A 20,824-nucleotide genomic window follows, 5' to 3' on the forward strand; every position below is an offset into this window, starting at 1 on the left:
TAAACTGATGAGAATAGTACTACAGAAAATACCACTCATATCGGGTGTGACAGTAAATTGCACGGCGCAGATGCAGTCACCGTGGTTTAAAACAGAGTGGAGGGAGCCAGCGTTTTTTTAACCATCTCCCCGTTCGAAAAATCTATTAAATAAATGGCACCCAGATTGGGGACGTTAGAGGGATTAAACTGATGAGAATAGTACTACAGAAAATACCACTCATATCGGGTGTGACAGTAAATTGCACGGCGCAGACGCAGTCACCGTGGATTAAAACAGAGTGGAGGGAGCCAGCGTTTTTTTAACCATCTCCCCGTCCGAAAAATCTGTTTAATAAATGGCCCCCAGATTGGGGAGTCGGGGACGTTAGAGGGATTAAACTGATGAGAATAGTACTACAGAAAATACCACTCATATCGGGTGTGACAGTAAATTGCACGGCGCAGACGCAGTCACCGTGGATAAAAACAAAGGGGAGGGAGCCAGCGTTTTTTTAACCATCTCCCCGTTCGAAAAATCAATTCAATTGACCTTTCGGGGACCCTTGGTGTTGTACGTGGCTGGGTGGAGGAAGAAACCTTCAATGACATCACCGGGACGTGGCTAGCTTGGTATCCAACCTTGTGCAAATGGGGAGTTTGCGGTTGTGCAAATGAACTGTTTGCGGTGCATTAAAAGGGGAGTTTGGTCTGTCAATGTCTGTGATGCGGGCGTAACCCTTACACTACCTGATCGATACAACATCATACCTGATCGTATACACACACTGGATGTTTTAAAGCACGTTATTCCAAACAATTTAGGAATGTTAGTTGATTTATGCCCTTTATGGATTAAAACCCGACTCTGCGTCCACTACGTAATTTTCCATGGGAGTTTTGCCATAGATCCCCCTCCGGCATGCCACAGTCCAGGTGTTAGACCCCTTGAAACAACTTTCTCATCACTATTGTGGCCAGAAAGAGTCCCTGTGGGTTTTAAAATTCGCCTGTCTATTGAAGTCTATGGCGGTTCGCCCGGTTCGCCAGTTCGCGAACATTTGCGGAAGTTCGCGTTCGCTGTTCGCGAACTGAAAATTTTATGTTCGCGACATCACTAGTGTTGGGCCACCATGGAACGGCTAATACAGTAGACAGCTCTGTACAGTGTGTAGTATAGCGCCCATGCCGGGTTATTGCAGCTCAGTGGATTGTAGCACATTTGCAGTAACCTGGCATGTCCACTACACAGTGTGCGGAGCTGTCTACTTCCATCTCCATACAGATACACAGTTCCGGTGGCCTTGGCTCCTGCCAGCAGCTCATCAATGGACATGCGGAGTGTCAGACACCCACCAACATGATATTAATACCCTATGAAAAGTATAGTATCCATGTCCCATAGAACTGCTTTAAAATGGTAATTTTTCATTAGAAAATTATCTAATATTTAATTCAAGGTTTTATGTCAAACATTAGTGATGAGCGGGAGTTGCCATATTCGATTTAGACGAAATTAGCGAATATTCGCTAGAATATTTGTCTCATATACGTCGAAATCTAATATTCGTCATTATTCTAGTTATCACGATTAATATGCGATTTAAATAATCGCGTATTGCGATTTTAACTTAAGGCAACTTTCCTATTGGTTTGATATCTAGAATTAGCGAAGATGACGAATATGACGAATGTATTCGTCATATTCCTCAAAACAAAGATAACAAAATATTCTCCATCTTCGTTTTAGCTCCATATTCGTCAACTTCGCTAATTCTAGCAATCAAATAGGAAAGTTGACTATAGAGACAGCTGTGTTTAATTCGCTATGCGATTATATTATATATTTTTTAAATAAATAAAATAATTATAATAATTATCAAGTATTATAATTATTCTATTTATTTTTAAAAAAAGCAAAGTAATATAATCGCATAGCGAATTAAACACAGCTGTCTCCATAGTCAACTTTCCTATTTGATTGCTAGAATTAGCGAAGTTGACGAATATGGCGCTAAAACGAAGATGGAGAATATTTTGTTATCTTCGTTTTGAGGAATATGCCGAATACATTCGTCATATTCGTCATCTTCGCTAATTCTACCAAGCCAACCATAGTAAACCAGGTCTAAGTTGAAATCGCAATGCGATTACTTCAAGTTATATTAATCGCATTGCGATTTCAACTTAATTCTCACATCCGACAGTACATTCTAGTATGGAGGCGTTCCCATATTCGCGCTCAACACTATTAAACATATGTTTGCATTTTAATTTCCCCTGTCACTATCTACGGTATGTTAAAAACAATACTGAAATGATGCTTTTTGTTTTCACTTTGGCCACTGAACATCATAATATGTTTGTTTTTTTAAACTCTTTTTATTTCAACTTTACAAAAACATATACATTTATACCTAAAATACAACAATTCACCAGTATAAAAATCCATATTACAATTTTAATAAATATCATAGTGATTTTTTTTTTCTTTTTCCCTTTTGTTCTACCCCAGATATCCATCCACCACCCTTAGGGAGAGAGAGGGGACGGAGAAAAAAATAAAAAAAAAATAAATAATTATTAAAACTTCCAGCCCTAAAGTAACAATTTTTTCCATATTTCATCAAGTATTTGTGATTTTTTGCTATGGCACTCGTTCCACTTTAATCAAGTTGACAACTGCTTCTCGCCACTGTCCCACTGTCGGAGGATCTTCCTTTACCCATTTCCTAAGTATAAGGAGTCTAGCCTGGAATAGCACCCTACTCAGAACCAGTCGTATCTGTTTATTTAACTTCAGATGTTCAGTTGCCCCTAATATGCAGATTATTGGATCTTCAGATATTTGAACCTTCAAAAGTGCTGATACTGTCTCTGCTATTTCTGTCCAGTATCTAAACAGTCTAAGACATCTCCAAAAACAGTGTATTAAGTCTGCTTTCTCTCCCCTACATTTTGGGCACTTATCTGTAACTCTCACACCCATTCTCTTTAACATCCAGGGGGATAGATGCAGTCTATGCACTATAAAAAACTGTGATATCTTATGTGAACCCCTACCCGACACCATAGCATAGCTTCTAAGAGCATCTTTCCATGAGCATCATAATATGTTGCCATATCCTGTTCTGTAGAGATCATTTCTTAGCAGTCATCTCATTATCATTACAGAAATATTACAATAAAAGTATAGAGATAACACATGATCCACCACTCACAATAGATGATGGTTACAGCACAAGTATATGCATTAGATACAATTAGTATATGCCACACACATCACTCATCACATATTACTCATATATTGAATAAATTATTATTATAATACTCACTTATATAGAGCTGACAGACATTAGCATCACACTGTGCCTAATGGAGCTCACAATCTGAGTCCCTATCAGTATGTCTTTGGAGTGTGGGAGGAAACCGGAGTAAAACCAGAGTACCCAGAGGAAACCCAGGCAAACACGGGGAGAACATAGAAACTCCATACAGAGGTTGTCCTTGGTCGGATTTGAACCCAGGACTGAGTGACCATGCTGCTCATAAATATTAGGCTCAATTCATATGGTGTATTAAACTCACCTTTTTGTACCACAATGCTTCGTCTCACCTCAGGTGGCTGAAAGGAAACCTATAAATCAAACTGTGTCAAGCTTTTTAATCTGGCAGATTATGAGTATTGCGATCAGTTACTGGGAAGGGTCCTTATCCTCTTATCCTCTTTGTGAAATGTAGATCCTATTATCACCTGTGAAAATCTCATAATGCATCTATTTAAATGGTGCTAGATTTTCAGAATCTCCCAACAAAAGTAAAAGAGAGCTGGCAGAGGTTCCCATTCTCCTGGTTACACCTGTTGTCAGGTTTTTAGCTTTATTTAGGGAATATATTGAAGAGAGTTTGCAGAAAATAGGATTGTACAGAAAATCACCGACTTCGTTAGCTGAAATAAGTCCAATTTCTACATGTCTTAAGTGATTTGCAAACAGAGCCCTGAAAAACTAGTATACGAGTATAGAAGAGTCCAAAGAAATACATTATAGGGATGGCCATTTTTTATGATTAGATTTTTTTAACCTATTTCAATATACTGATATATGACCTTATTTTTTTAATGGTTCATCATGCCAATGTGTTTCCTGGGTTGATTCAGCTTTATGGGTAGTTGATGGCATTTTATGCAATGCAATTTTTTTTTCTTTGAAATATTGATCTTTCTCTGTCCATCTATTTCTACTATCTTCTTTTTTTATATGTTTTTCTTCCCAGCAGCTTTCATTATTCCCTGATGGTTCATGCTCCTGTGTTCATCTAGAGCAGTGGTGGCGAACCTATGGCACGGGTGCCACAGGAGGCACTTAAAGCCCTCTCTGTGGGCACCCGCACCCTGGAAAAAGTCTATGGTGTACCAATTTGCCTTAGACTTTTCCTGCCACTCATCAGCACAAGGCGCACTATGAGCAGCACAGACAGTGCACTGAATGAAGGCAGGTTATTATAGCTAAATGATTAAGTACATGGAAGATATGCTATATTGGTATTCAGGTTAAATTTCCATGTTGGCACCTTGCGATAAATAAGTGGGTTTTTGGTTGCAGTTTGGGAACTTGGTCTCTAAAAGGTTCACCATGACTGATCTAGAGTATTACATGCATTATACATTCTAAACTATGGGGAACATTTATTAAGACCGCCACTTTTTCAGACCTGGCATGAGCGGGGAGAAGTAGCCGATTGCGGCGCAAAGTACCTTTGCACTGCAATATGCGCCAGAAATACATCTAATTTAGGCGTATTTCTGTTTGATCAGTGACCCCCTATATGTCTACTACAAACTTTGTGTCCATTACCTACATTTTTTGTTCCTTTTGTAAATGGCCAATGGAAGTTATCCTAAAACAATATAATACTATAGTAAATGCAGCACTTACTTCAATTTCTCTAAACCAAAAGTAAGAAAATTGTAGGTTAAGCCTTAAAGGGATGTTACAGATTTAGAAAACCTTTTTGCTTTCTTCCAAGCATGGTACCACACCTGTCCATTGGTGGTGCTATTTCTGGATACAAGTAGCCATCTTTTTGTAATCCTGGCAGGGGTGCACCACCAATGAGGCCAGGTGAGGTGATAATCTCAGGCAGCACCAGGTAGGGGCAAGAGGGTGGCAGCGGAAGGGACATGAGCGCTTTCATTGTGGCAAAGGGGTTAGGTTAAGAAATAGGCATTGGGGGGGGCGCCGTTTCAGTTTTCGCCTCAGGCAGCAGAAAGGCTAGGTGCACCTCTGAATCCTGGATACCCTTTGTAACCCACCTTATGTTCTTATATTATAAAACTGAGGAGACTGATAATGGTCCCAGGTACTGGTTTGAAAACTGTAGTATATTATTCAAGGGACAACCCCTTTAACATCCCATTATAATTTTTTTATCTATTTTCTATTATCTGCATTTGTGATCAATTACAGTCAACTACTGTGATTTCACTGACTATTGAAGGTCGACTCACTCGCTGATTCGTTTTAGTATTTTGTTGTTGACTTGTTGTTTGAGCCTATGTTGGTTGGTTTTAATGTATTTTTTCATGGTGATTTTTCTATGGGCTTAATGTCAATTTCCTATGCTTTTCACTGGTTACCATGTCACCTGGGCAAGATGCTAAATGAGACTGATGTACAAGATCAATACAGAAGAAGGTATTTAGAGATGAATTTTTCTTTGTCAAGTAGAAATGGCATAATTTCAGTTTTCATATAGCTGTAACTACAGTAAATTGTTATATGGATGGTGTCATAGAAAGTGGTCTCTGGTTTAGGACACCTCTATTGGTCAGACAAGAGAGTTGCTAACTAGGAGCTGTACCCACATTGATCAGCTTATTTTAGAGAAAAGGGGCTGTCAGTGAGATAACCCTTTAAAAAGAAACCTCTCCCGACAAGATGCAATACAATCTGCAAGTGGCAGGATGTAGAGCAGAAAAAGCTGAGCAGATTAATATATAGTTCTCTGGGAAAATATTCTGAAAAACTTATTATATACATTTAAATTTCTGCAATTACAGAGCTCAGTTCTGCATGAAGGTCGTCTTATAAGTGATTGCTAGTATTCTCTGTGTAAGTGTGTATACATAACTGTCAGCCACTGAGACAGTCCACATGTACAACTGAATTCAGAAAGTTTTACTGAATCTTTTCCCACAAAACTATATATATATCAGTCTGCTCAGCTCTTCCTGCTCTATAACATGCTGCCTGCAGATTGCCCTGCATTTTATCCTGACAGGTCCTCTTTAATAAAGAAACGCTAATAAAGTTACAGTTACATAAAGTATATGCTATTCCAACTTGTATCAATTGAAAACAGGGATGTATTTTTAGGCAGATGTTGAATAGAAAACTTGTTTTCTTTAGTCTGGTATAAAAACAGGAAGCACAGATGTGGAAAATGTTAGTTCATATTTATTTCCAGGTGTAAGGTGCATTCCAAGGTACTTGGCTCTTATAGCTACAGAAAAAAGTGCAGTTCTCACATATAATTAACAATAGGTTTCCTTGATAATTGACAGTTATTTATCCTCTCCATATTTCAAGAACAGCATTAAAGTGTAAAGCCCAACTGGGATCATTTCTCAGTAACAGTAATTCAACAAGTTATTGCTATACAAATAAGGGAAATATGTTTATTTTCAGAGTCACGTTTGATTTATAAGCACGTGGCAATAAATATGGTTTATATACACCTTCATCTACAGATCATTTTAGGAAGAATAGCAGACAGACAATGGCAATGTAACAGCCAAAGCATTTTCAGGAGAACTGTAGCATATGTTTGTTGTTCTGCCGACATCTGAGTCCCTCAGACTTTTTTACTTCTTCTTTCTGCTTTTATTCTTGTGTAAAGTACCAACCTGTTACTCATCCTATACTACTTCTATAACCAAGAGCAGTGGTGTAGCTCCAATGGAGGCAGACTATACAGCTGCTCTGGGGCCAGTGGGGAAAGGGGGCCCCACAGTGCAGGAAATATCCACCCCCTTATTACACATAGCAAGGTAGCTGTGAAGATGAGAAGAAACGATGCGGAAAAGGACTTGTTATGATGTCATCATCATGTGACCAGAGCAGGACGACAGTGCTCAGCAGCACAGAGGGAACGTGATGAAGGACCTCTGATGATGTCATCATCATGTGACTGGTGCACAAAGACAGAGCTTAACAGCGGAGAGAAAAAGTGGTGAACATCGATTGGATATCACGATGTGAGGGAGAGGAGCTTCTGTGCATGGAGGAAAGGTTAGTGGTGTCCTAGCATAGACCATAACCTTCTAGAAATACTGGGGGTTGTAGTTCTGTCCAACTGTATCCCTCTCCATGTAATGTTCTCTGATGCCTACAATTACAGCCAGATGTTGTAGTTCTCTATGCTTTTTAATGCCCACTGATCCTGTACAACAGTATTGTAACACTATGGGTTATAATTCTTTCCTCTTATATCCTCTCCCTGTACTGTCAACTTATGTCCCATAATAACAGCCTGGACATGATGAGAGTCGTAGTTCTCTCCTCTGTTGCCCCTCCATGTATTGCCCTAAAATTTTCAGCAATGAGACTTCTCTTGATTCTCTTGATCATGATGTTCTGCAGCACTGAGGTGTGTATTAGGCTTTCTTCACATCTGCGTTAGTGTCTTTTGCCATTCTGCTCTGTGATGGGAGCACAGCAGTGAAAATCCTGGTTGTGCCAGTCCTGGCACCTCACGGAAAACAATACCTCATGGATCCTGTTGACTATGATTAGATCTGATGGGTTTCTATCTGATGGTGGCTGGCAGGCTGCAAAATTTTGTCCTGCATTTATGAGCTGATCTGTGACGGAGATCCTAACATAAAAGTGTTCCATAGCATTAGATAATCATGTTCTTCAGCAGGAGGTGCTGCATTATGAGGTTCTGTAGCAGTTGAGATATGTATTATGAGGTTCTGCAGCAGATTAGGGGTGCATTATGAGGTTCTGCAGCAGCAGATGTGCAATATGAGGTTCTGAAGCAACTAGTGTGTATTATGAGGTTCTGCAGCAGCTGAGGTGTGTATTATCAAGTTCTGCAATAGCTGAAGTGTTTATTATGAGGTTATGTAGCAGCTGAGGTATTTACTATGATGTTCTGCAGTAGCTGAGGTGCATATTATCATGTTCTGCAGCAGTTGAAGTGTGTATTATAAGGTTCTGCAGCAGCTTATTGTACCCCAATGCTAAATCTATAACAGCCCCCAAAAATACTATGTGTCATTTATAATACTGGTGTCTTGTTATATGGCAGACGGGTCTTGGGGCCCACAGGCCCAGATGCGACTGCTACCCCATAATTTCATATAACTATGCCACTGGCCAAAGAGACTGTGTAGTCTTTGGGAGAATATTTCATGTGGTCTAGGGCAAATGGAGAAGAAGAAAAAAAGGAACAACTCCAGTAGAGAAACATCATTTGCGGTTAGATAAAATCCTTTAGTATTCTGTGTCTGCACCTTGTAAAATGTTTTAAAATGTAAGGTAGTTTTTAATTGATTCTACAAAGGGAGAGCTATTTGCCTAATATGCCTAGGACACCAATGTACCTCGTCCCAAGTGTCCTCTGCCAGCATGTGTCGCACTGTGACCTGACTGACGGTCCGGACCTAACCTGAATCAGATTTGTCACCAGGCCAGACTTTCCAGCTATGCTGTATGTATTACTGTGCATCTTGTGTACTTGCCCAAGACGATCAGCTCCAACATGGCGAGGCAATGCGTAACTTGACAAATATGATAGAAATAAGGGGTAGTGCCTGCTGTGGATGCCAGCCATATGATATGGTGGTAGGAGGTCAAAAAGGACCTGGCCATTTTTCTTTGATTACTGCCTCAATACCGACATTTTCTCACAGTCCAGCCAATGCTGGGGCCTGCATCATCCCACTAATGACTGAGGGTCAGTTTCCATGTACTCACTTTTTACATGGTTGAAATTTATTTTTTATTTTTGACACAGTTGAAATTTTAAAGCACTACAAATCAGGCATACCCATACATCACAGTGGTAGAGGAATGTATGGAGCGAGCTGTTGCAGTGAGCCCACTCTGTACACGGCGGGTGCTAGCTGCATCATACAGAAGACACCCGGCCACAATGATGAGGAATGGCGATCCCACTGAAACCCATCATTTAACCCCTCAGATGCCATGATGAACACCGATTGAGGCATCTGTAAGGTAAGGCAGAGGCATGCGGCTCTCTCTGCGGTCGATCGCGTGGCTCCAACTGGTTACCATGGCAGCCTAGACACTTTTGAAGGCACAGCTTAGCCAGGAGTGCGTCAAAATACTTGTCCTAGTAAGACAAGGAATCAAAAGATCTCAGGTTCTAGTCCTCTATGGGGTTAAAAGTTGTCACTGTAAAAGTAAAAAAAAAATGTCTGAACTATTAAAAAATGTATACAAATTTCCTGTGCAATGATCGCTGTAATGGGAAAAAACAGAAAAACACGTTTTGTTGTCACCTTTCCCCACAAAAAAATATTGAATAACAGTGATCAAAAAGTTGTACATATAAATGTACCAATAAAATCCAAATTTCATCCAGCAAAAAACAAGCCCTCATATAGCTCTGTAAACAAAAACAAAAAAAAAATTGTCAGAAAAATGGTGGTGCAAAGAAAATTCGGATTGGTTTTCAAAGTTTTTTTTTTTTTTTAAAGTAGTAAAACAAAAAAAAAAATTATTCTCATATTTCAAGTGTAAAACCGAATATTAATATTCTATACTGTATATATAATATACACTCACCTAAAGAATTATTAGGAACACCATACTAATACGGTGTTGGACCCCCTTTTGCCTTCAGAACTGCCTTAATTCTACGTGGCATTGATTCAACAAGGTGCTGATAGCATTCTTTAGAAATGTTTGCCCATATTGATAGGATAGCATCTTGCAGTTGATGGAGATTTGAGGGATTTACATTCAGGGCACGAAGCTCCCGTTCCACCACATCCCAAAGATGCTCTATTGGGTTGAGATCTGGTGACTGTGGGGGCCATTTTAGTACAGTGAACTCATTGTCATGTTCAAGAAACCAATTTGAAATGATTGGAGCTTTGTGACATGGTGCATTATCCTGCTGGAAGTAGCCATCAGAGGATGGGTACATGGTGGTCATGAAGGGATGCACATGGTCAGAAACAATGCTCAGGTAGCCCGTGGCATTTAAACGATACCCTATTGGCACTAAGGGACCTAAAGTGTGCCCAGAAAACATCCCCCACACCATTACACCACCACCACCAGCCTGCACAGTGGTAACAAAGCATGATGGATACATGTTCTCATTCTGTTTACGCCAAATTCGGACTCTACCATTTGAATGTCTCAACAGAAATCGAGACTCATCAGACCAGGCAACATTTTTTCCAGTCTTCAACAGTCCAATTTTGGGAAGCTTGTGCAAATTGTAGCCTCTTTTTCCTATTTGTAGTGGAGATGAGTGGTACCCGGTGGGGTCTTCTGCTGTTGTAGCCCATCCGCCTCAAGGTTGTGCGTGTTTGTCATGGTCTTACCTGCTTGCTGCTCTCCTTCGTTTGACATGTGCTGGCGGCCATCTTGGGTCCTGGGTTTCTTGTAGACTCCACCCAAGATCTGCCCCCGACAGGATCTCAGGGTACGAGCGTCTCCCGGACGGTTCGGACATGCCAAGCGTCTCCCGGACGGTTGGCATGTCCGAACCGTCCGGGAGACGCTCGTACCCTGAGATCCTGTCGGGGGCAGATCTTGGGTGGAGTCTCCTCGTCCCCGGTTTCCCGTGTTGACAAACCACTGATCACTGTTGTCCTCTCCTGGGTCGGGGGCTCGGTGACGACCCAGGCGTTGGTGGACTCTGGTGCTGGTGGTTTGTTCATTGATCTTGTGTTCACATGCTTCTAAGACTGCTGCTGCTTCTGGTTCCTGATCCTGGCTTCGTCTGACTACCCTGCTGGTTCCTGATCCTGGCTTCGTCTGACTACCCTGCTGGTTCCTGATCCTGGCTTCGTCTGACTACCCTGCTGGTTCCTGATCCTGGCTTCGTCTGACTACCCTTCTGGTTCCTGACCTCTGGCTTCGCAAAGACTCTGCTCGGTTTCACCATCCGTTTGGACTTTTGCTTTACAGCTTTATTTTCAATAAAGCCTTCTTATTTTCACTTATCTCTTGTTGTACGTCTGGTTCATGGTTCCGTGACATTAGGACCAAGCCATGAATTCTGACGGTACAGGGCCATCCTCGCTACCCACGCTGGTTGCCAGACTTGATCAGCAGGATCACCTGTTGGGTCGGTTCGCTGTGGCGTTGCAAACCCTGCTTGAACGCACGGCTCATTTCGCTCCCGTTGCCGATGGGTCGGTTGTCGCTCCTGGGCTCGCTCCTACTGCCGCTCCGGTTGTTGCGCCAGAGTCTACCCCGACACCTGTTGTTGCGCCTGCGGTGTTTCGGGGTATGACCGGTTCTGCCCCCCTTCCACAGCGCTTTGGGGGAGAGCCAACTCAGTGCCGAGGTTTCCTTAACCAGGTGGGCATTTATTTCGAGTTGCTGCCACATGCCTTTCCTACTGAGAGATCAAAGGTGGGCTTCTTGATCTCGCTGCTCTCGGACAAGGCCTTGGCCTGGGCCAGCCCTTTATGGGAGAACAACAATCCGGTGGTTGCCGAGTTTTCCGGTTTTGTTGCTTCTCTTCGGAAGGTATTCGATGTGCCGGCTCGTGCTGCCTCTGCTGCGAAGCTCCTTATGTCCATCAGACAGGGTTCACGATCCGTAGCTGAATACGCCATTGAGTTTCGTACCCTGGCAGCAGAGGTGGGCTGGAATAATGAGGCTCTGGTCGCTGCTTTCTCTCATGGTCTCTCGGATGCCTTGAAGGATGAGGTTGCAGCTAAGGACCTACCAGTTGAGCTCGAGTCTCTTATTTCTTTAGTGATTTTGATTGACACCAGACTCAGGGAGAGCCCTTCCTTTAAGGAGAACCTGCGGAGGTCTTCTAACAGATTGGTGCCTACGTTTGCTGTCCCACCCGTGCCTCCCTCTCCTCCCACGCCTCCTGGGGATGACTTGTCTGGGGGTGAACCCATGCAGCTGGGGTTTGCTCGCCTGTCCGAGGGGGAGAGGGCACTCCGGAGACGCGAGGGCCGATGCATGTACTGTGGTCTCGGTGGGCATTTTCGGTTGGCATGTCCGAACCGTCCGGGAGACGCTCGTACCCTGAGATCCTGTCGGGGGCAGATCTTGGGTGGAGTCTCCTCGTCCCCGGTTTCCCGTGTTGACAAACCACTGATCACTGTTGTCCTCTCCTGGGTCGGGGGCTCGGTGACGACCCAGGCGTTGGTGGACTCTGGTGCTGGTGGTTTGTTCATTGATCTTGTGTTCACATGCTTCTAAGACTGCTGCTGCTTCTGGTTCCTGATCCTGGCTTCGTCTGACTACCCTGCTGGTTCCTGATCCTGGCTTCGTCTGACTACCCTGCTGGTTCCTGATCCTGGCTTCGTCTGACTACCCTGCTGGTTCCTGATCCTGGCTTCGTCTGACTACCCTTCTGGTTCCTGACCTCTGGCTTCGCAAAGACTCTGCTCGGTTTCACCATCCGTTTGGACTTTTGCTTTACAGCTTTATTTTCAATAAAGCCTTCTTATTTTCACTTATCTCTTGTTGTACGTCTGGTTCATGGTTCCGTGACAGTGTTGTGGCTTCACAAATGCTTTGCTGCATACCTCGGTTGTAACGAGTAGTTATTTCAGTCAACGTTGCTCTTCTATCAGCTTGAATCAGTCGGCCCATTCTCCTCTGACCTCTAGCATCCACAAGGCATTTTTGCCCACAGGACTGCCGCATACTGGATGTTTTTCCCTTTTCACACCATTCTTTGTAAACCCTAGAAATGGTTGTGCGTGAAAATCCCAGTAACTGAGCAGATTGTGAAATACTCAGACCGGCCCGTCTGGCACCAACAACCATGCCACGCTCAAAATTGCTTAAATCACCTTTCTTTCCCATTCTGACATTCAGTTTGGAGTTTAGGAGATTGTCTTGACCAGGACCATACCCCTAAATGCATTGAAGCAACTGCCATGTGATTGGTTGACTAGATAATTGCATTAATGAGAAAAAGAACAGGTGTTCCTAATAATTCTTTAGGTGAGTGTATATTATACTTTAACCCCTTCACGCAACATCACGTACATGTACGTGGGGGAATGTGGTGCCTCACCACATCCCCACGTGCATGTACCTGATCGGCTTTCACTGTCAGCGCAGGGAGCGAAGGGCTGAAGCTTCAGTGAAGCCGGCGTGCTGGGGTTGCTAGGCAACCAGAGAAGCCGGCAGGCACTGTATAGGCGCTCTGACCCGCCCGCGATCGCTGTGATTGGTCCATTACTGCAGAGGGACCAATCACAGCGCATCGGGGCCGGTAAGGGGGGGTTAGGGAGGGACTATGTGCTTCTCCTTCTCTGATCGCCCCAATTCCTGTCAGGGAAGCAATCAGAGAAGGAGATAGTGTGAAAATCTTCCCGACCCATGACGAGTATACTCGTCATGGCGCACTGCTACTTAGCGCGCCATGATGAGTATACACGTCATGGCATTTAACTGTCACCATGACTGTCACACACAGCCGGGCACCTTGGGTCAATGCCGAGGGGGGTCCTGTGACCCCCCCATGTCGGCGATCGCTGCAAACCGCAGGTCAATTCAGACCTGCGGTTTGTAGCGCTTTCTGCAGTTTCTGATCCCCGTGGTCCCTGACCGCGGGGATCAGAAACTTTAGTATGTCTAAAATAAAGATTTTTCACCCCCCCTGCACCCCTGAATGATATTATGTGGGGGGGTGGTGCAGGGGGGGGGTCGCAGGCGGTGCGGGAGGTGCGGTAAAGTGCGGGAGGCGGGCGGTGCGGCAGGCTGGATCGCGATCCCCCGCCCGCCTCCCCTTGAATGATCGTTGGTGTCTAGTGGGTATACCAGGGTGCCAGCACATTGCTGGCACCCTGGTATAAACGGCTGACATCTGCGATGCGATGTCAGCCGTTTAACCCTTTCCATACAGCGGTCCGTCCGTATGGACCGCTGTATGGAAAAGGTTAACGCCTTTGCAGCCCCCCGATGGGAGAGGGAGAGAGCCCCCAGAGAGCCCCCCTCAGCCCTGTGCTTACCCTTCCCCGTCTGCGCAGTTCTGACCAGTACTGAGCAGACGGGGAAGGTTCCCATGGCAACAGGACGCCTCTCAGGCGTCCTGCTGTCCATGGTGCTGAACAGATCTATGCTAAAAGCATAGATCTGTTCAGTGTAAGTAAAATACAGTACAGTACAATATATATTGTTCTGTACTGTATTATACAGACATCAGACCCACTGGATCTTCAAGAACCAAGTGGGTCTGGGTCAAAAAAAAAGTAAAAAAAAGTGAAAAAAGTAAAGTTTCAAAAAAACACATTTATCACTGAATAAAAAAAAAAATAATACACTACACATATTAGGTATCGCCGCGTCCGTAACGACCTGATCTATAAAACGGTCATGTTACTTTCCCCGCACGGTGAACGCCATAAAAATAAAAAAATAAAAACTATGAGGAAATTGAAATTTTGCCCACCTTACTTCCCAAAAAAGGTAATAAAAGTGATCAAAAAAGTCACATGTACGCCAAAAAAGTACCAATCAAACCGTCACCTCATCCCGCAAAAAATGAGCCCTTACATGAGACAATGGCCCAAAAAATAAAAAAAACTATGGGTCTCAGACTATGGAGATACTAACACATGATTTTTTTTGTTTCAAAAATGATATTATTGTGTAAAACCCTGATAAATTATAAAAAGGTAGACATATTAGGTATTGCCATGTCCGTAAGAACCTGATCTATAAAAATACCACATGACCTAACCCCTCTGAACACTGTAAAAAAAATTAAATAAAAACTGTGTCAAAAAAGCTATTTTTTTGTTACCTTACATCACAAAAAGTGTAATAGCAAGTGATCAAAAAGTCATATGCACCCCAAAATAGTACCAATCTAACCGTCATCTCATCCCGCAAAAATGATACCCAACCTGAGACAATCGCCAAAAAACTGAAAAAACTATGGCTCTCAGACTATGGAGACACTAAAACATGTTTTTTTTTTGTGTCAAAAATGATATTATTGTGTAAAACCTAAATAAATAAAAAAGTATACATATTAGGTATCATCACGTCCGTAATAACCTGCTCTTCTCTAAAAATAGCACATGATCTAACCTGTCAGATGAACGTTGTAAATAATAAAAACAGTGCCAAAACAGCTATTTTTTGGCAAATTTTCCATTTTAATTCATTTTTTCCCATAACAAAGCAAGGGTTAACAGCCAAACAAAACTCAATATTTATTGCCCTGATTCTTTAGTTTATAGAAATGCCCCATATGTGGTCGTAAACTGCTGTATGGCCACACGGCAGGGCGCAGAAGGAAAGGAGCGCCATATGGTTTTTGATGGACTGGTTTTTTGACACCATGTCCCATTTGAAGCCCCCCCGATGCACCCCTAGATTTTAAACTCCAAAAAATGACCCCATTTTGGAAACTACATCCCTCAAGGTATTCAAAACTGATTTTACAAACTTTGTTAACCCTTTAAGTGTTCCACAAGAGTTAATGGCAAATGGAGATGAAATTTCTGAATTTCTATTTTTTGTTACTTTGCCTCACAAAAAAGTGTAATATAGAGCAACCAAAAATCATATGTACCCTAAAATAGTACCAACAAAACTGCCACCTTATCCCGTAGTTTCCAAAATGGGGCCACTTTTTTGGAGTTTCTAACCTAGGGGTGCATCAGGGGGCTTTAAATGGGACATGGTGTCTAAAAACAATCCAGCAAAATCTGCCTTCCAGAAACCATATGGTGTTCCTTTCCTTCTGCGCCCTGCCGTGTGCCCGTACAGCAGTTTACGACCACATATGGGGTGTTTCTGTAAACTACAGAATCAGGGCCATAAATAAAGAGTTTTGTTTGGCTGTTAACCCTTGCTTTGTAACTGGAAAAAAAATATTAAAATGGAAAATCTGCCAAAAATGAGAAATTTTAAAATTGTGTCTCTATTTTCCATTAAATCTTGGGCAACACCTAAAGGGTTAACAAAGTTTGTAAAATCAGTTTTGAATACCTTGAGGGGTGTAGTTTCTTAGATGGGGTCACTTTTATGGAGTTTCTACTCTAGGGGTGCATCAGGGGGGCTTCAAATGGGACATGGTGTAAAAAAAACTGTCCAGCAAAATTAGCCCTCCAAAAACCAAACGGCGCACCTTTCACTCTACGCCCCGCTGTGTGGCCATACAGTAGTTTACGGCCACATATGGGGTGTTTCTGTGAACAGCAGAGTCAGGGCAATAAATTTACAGTCTTGTTTGGCTGTTAACCCTTGCTTTGTTAGTGGAAAAAATGGGTTAAAATTTTAAATTAGGCAAAAAAATGAAATTCTCAAATTTCATCTCCATTTGCCAATAACTCTTTTGCAACACCTAAAAGGGTTAATGACGTATGTAAAATCAGTTTTGAATACCTTGAGGGGTGTAGTTTCTTAGATGGGGTCACTTTTAGGGAGTTTATACTCTAGGGGTGCATCAGGGGGCTTCAAATGGGACATGGTGTAAATAAACCAGTCCATAAAAATCAGCCTTCCAAAAACCAAACGGCGCACCTTTCACTCTACGCCCCGCTGTGTGGCCGTACAGTAGTTTACGGCCACATATTGGGTGTTTCTGTAAACGGAAGAGTCAGGGCAATAAAGATACAGTCTTGTTTGGCTGTAAACCCTTGCTTTGTTAGTGGAAAAAATGGGTTAAAATAAAAAATTAGACAAAAAAATGAAATTCTCAAATTTCCTCCCAATTTGCCAATAACTCTTGTACAACACCTAAAGGGTTAACAATGTATGCAAAATCAGTTTTGAATACCTTGAGGGGTGTAGTTTCTTAGATGGGGTCATTTTTGGGTGGTTTCTATTATGTAAGCTTCGCAAAGTGACTTCAGACCTGAACTGGTCCCTAAAAATTTAGTTTTTGTAAATTCCGGAAAAATTTCAAGATTTGCTTCTAAACTTATAAGCCTTATAACATCCCCAAAAAATAAAATATCATTCCCAAAATAATTCAAGCATGAAGTAGACATATGGGGAATGTAAAGTCATCACAATTTTTTGGGGTATTACTATGTATTACAGAAGTAGAGAAACTGAAACTTTGAAATTTGCTAATTTTTCCAAATTTTTGGTAAATTAGGTTTTTTTTTGTGCAAAAAAAATAATTTTTTTGACTTCATTTTACCAGTGTCATGAAGTACAATATGTGATGAAAAAACAATCTCAGAATGGCCTGGATAAGTCAAAGCATTTTAAAGTTATTAGCACTTAAAATGACACTGGTCAGATTTCCAAAAAATGGCCTGGTCCTTAAGGTGAAAATGAGCCCGGTCCTTAAGGAGTTAATATAACATTATTATAACTAATACTGCAATTGATTGCCTGATGAACGAGCAAATGCTCGATTATTGGACAATACAAATCTTTAAAAAAAAAATTGTTTGCAGGCGGCAGATCATGCTTTCTAATATCGATCTGCCGCCAGCAAACCACTGTACAGCATGGTGACGAGCGTTGGCATAGCGATCGCTCCTCCCTATGCTGTGGAGGAGATTGCCGCATGGAATCTTCCGCATGAACATTCATTAGTGAACATCTTGCAGTGTAATACTGCTCGATCATCAGGCAATCCAAATCTTTTTACATGTTAAAAACTGCAATTGTTTGCAGGTGGCAGATCATGGTGTCTAATAACGATGTGCTAGCGGCAAAAAATGATTCAGCAATGGTTTAATGATGGCTCCTCCTTATACTGTGGAGGAGATTGCCATGAGGGAAAGCTTCCCTCCCAACACTCATCTGCCACATTGGGCTATGCAATACAGCCTTTAAGATAATTTTTCTGGCAGACATTGTAAGACTCATCCACCGCCCAGCACATAATGTACTCTGCTAGTTCTTCTAGGGCGCCTCCCTGCTTTCTATATCATTGATTGACTCATCCAGGCTGTCTGTCAGCCTGGGAGCCAATCAGGGCAAGCCCTTCCCCCACTTCCTCTCAGGGTCATGTGAGACCCCTTCTTCTTCCTCCATAGTACTTTTTTCCAGCCGACATGCACTAAAATGGTACTACGCGCTGTTTTAGTGAATTTATTCAAAACAAACATGAAAATATTTGGGTTTGTCTGCCGTCTGAAAAATAGCAAAGTTGGTCCGAACTGGTTTGCTCATTCTTATTTAAAAGCTTACGTATATTTTAATAAAGTACATTATCGGTAATAAAACCCTACTGAAGGCAAGATGTAATATTGGCGACATTTAATGTGCACTTTACTCTAGCATTTATGTTGTACACAACTGTCTGTTGGTTAAGACAGCCATTTATCATTTTATTTATAGCCTCTTCTTTGTTCACCACCATTGTCCTTTTTGTTAAACTGCTGAAGGCAAACAAGCTTTATTTGTTCGGCTCTACAGAATGCAAGGCAGTCAATTTAGATCAGGGATAAGCATTTTCTTTAATTATATATTGTTTCCTTTCAATGACTGTGCCTATTGGTATTGATACAGTGAAATAGAACAAATGAACTCACAGACAGAACTGAATCAACTTCCTTTGTCTATTTGTTCTCAGACGGTATTTCACTTCTAAAGTTGACCACCAATGTCCATTGCTTTATAGAAGTCAGACCTATGGAAGTGCTGACCATAGCTAACTTTCAATTAGAGTCACATTTGATTTGTCTTCAATAACATACATATTGACATATCTGTTAGAACACAAATATATAGATGCATAGTATAGATGTGCCCTATCCTCATGGCTTGAGATACCCTCAAGTTAAGTGGGAAGAATTGTGTAAGTTTTCAAAATAAAAAAAATATATATCTTTCTCTTGGGCATTGATATAACACATTATTGAGTAATTCAGCCTAAAATAAATATCTGATGTCTGATCATAATGTGACTTTTGATCATGTGACATCTATTTAATTTTAAGAGGTTGTCTCAATTCAGCAAATAACATTTATGATGTAGACAAAGTTAATACAAGGCACTTTCTAATGTATTGTGATTGTCCATGTTGCCTGCTTTGCCGGCTTGATTCATTTTCATAAATATCACGGAAAATTAAGACGCTAAAACTAATATACTTTATTAATACTAGTTAAAACCAGGGGGAATATATAACATAATTCACTCATATATAAAATCTTCTATAAAATATACTTAATAATCGGGTTGGGTCTATTTTGCACACCCAATGCCGATATTAAGGTGGATTACAAAACAAAATAGGGTGGATGGTGTCTGTAGATAGGTATGAGATCACCTAATGGTCAGTATTCTGCTCACTGGAGTATGACCAGCTCCCGCAGACTGACCCCTTATATATGTTACCCACCGGCTGGCTTGTTATTTATGACAACAAACAGCCAAAATAGGAATACTCCGAAGACACCTGACCACCTGCCCACCACTAACAAAAGCTCCCATATCTGCTGCGTCACATGCTCGACGCGTTTCATCAGAGAATCATCAGGAGAGGATGTAAAGCAAAATCAAAGAGCAAGTACTGGAACCATATGCTGCCACACTGGTGTTGTGTGACAGCACCTCCAGCTCTATAGCGGCCGTGAAGCGGCAGCGCAAACTGCCGGGATATAAAGGGGAGTGAGCCACACCCCCTGGAGGAATAAAGAACATAAGGCCAATGGGTCGTCAACCAAGATCAGACCAGCCTCCTCTCCTTACCAATTAGCAGGTCATTTATCGGGTCATGTAACTGGATAGGGACACTATGAGAACGGTGAGGATGAACAGCGAATTGGACAAAGGCATCGCCGCTATACGTTCCAAGATAGTGACGTCATTATTTATAAGCTAGTGAATTCATATGAGGCGCTAGTGGATCATTAGATGTAAATATTGTAATTTAGAGGTTAGATGGTGACGTCATAGTATATGGGCAAGTGGAACACTAGATGTAGATGTAGCCAGCCATTTAAGATTCTTTTCATGTACATTGTCTTTGATCTTTTGGCTATTGGCCGTTAGTATGTTGCATCTTAACTCCTTAAGGACACAGCCATATTTCACCTTAAAGACCAGGCCATTTTTTGCAAATCTGACCAGTGTCACTTTAAGTGGTGATAACTTTAAGACGCTTTAACTTATCCAGGCCATTATGAGATAGTTTTTTCGTCACATATTGTACTTCATGATACTGGTAAAATGGAGTAAAAAAAAAATCTTTTTTATTTATAAAAACATACAAAATTTGCCAAAAAGTAGGAAAAATGAGCAAATTTCCAAGTTTCAATTTCTCTACTTCTATAATACATAGTAATACCTACAAATATAGTTATTAATTTACATTCCCCATATGTCTACTTCATGTTAGGATCATTTAGGGAATGACATTTTATTTTTGGGGGACGTTACAAGGCTTAGAAGTTTAGAAGTAAATCTTGAAATTTCTCAGAAATTTTCAAAAACCAACTTTTTAAGGACCAGTTCAGGTCTGAAATCACTTTGTGAGACTTACATAATAGAAGCTACCCAAAAATGACCCCATTCTAGAAACTACACCCCTCAAGGTATTAAAAACTGATTTTACAATCCTTTAGGTGTTCCACAAGAATTAATGGAAAATAGAGATACAATTTCCAAATTTCTCTTTTTTGGCAGATTTTCCATTTTAATATTTTTTTTCCAGTTACAAAGCAAGGGTTAAC

This window comes from Bufo bufo, chromosome 4 (assembly GCF_905171765.1).
Source record: "Bufo bufo chromosome 4, aBufBuf1.1, whole genome shotgun sequence".
NCBI lineage: Eukaryota > Metazoa > Chordata > Amphibia > Anura > Bufonidae > Bufo > Bufo bufo.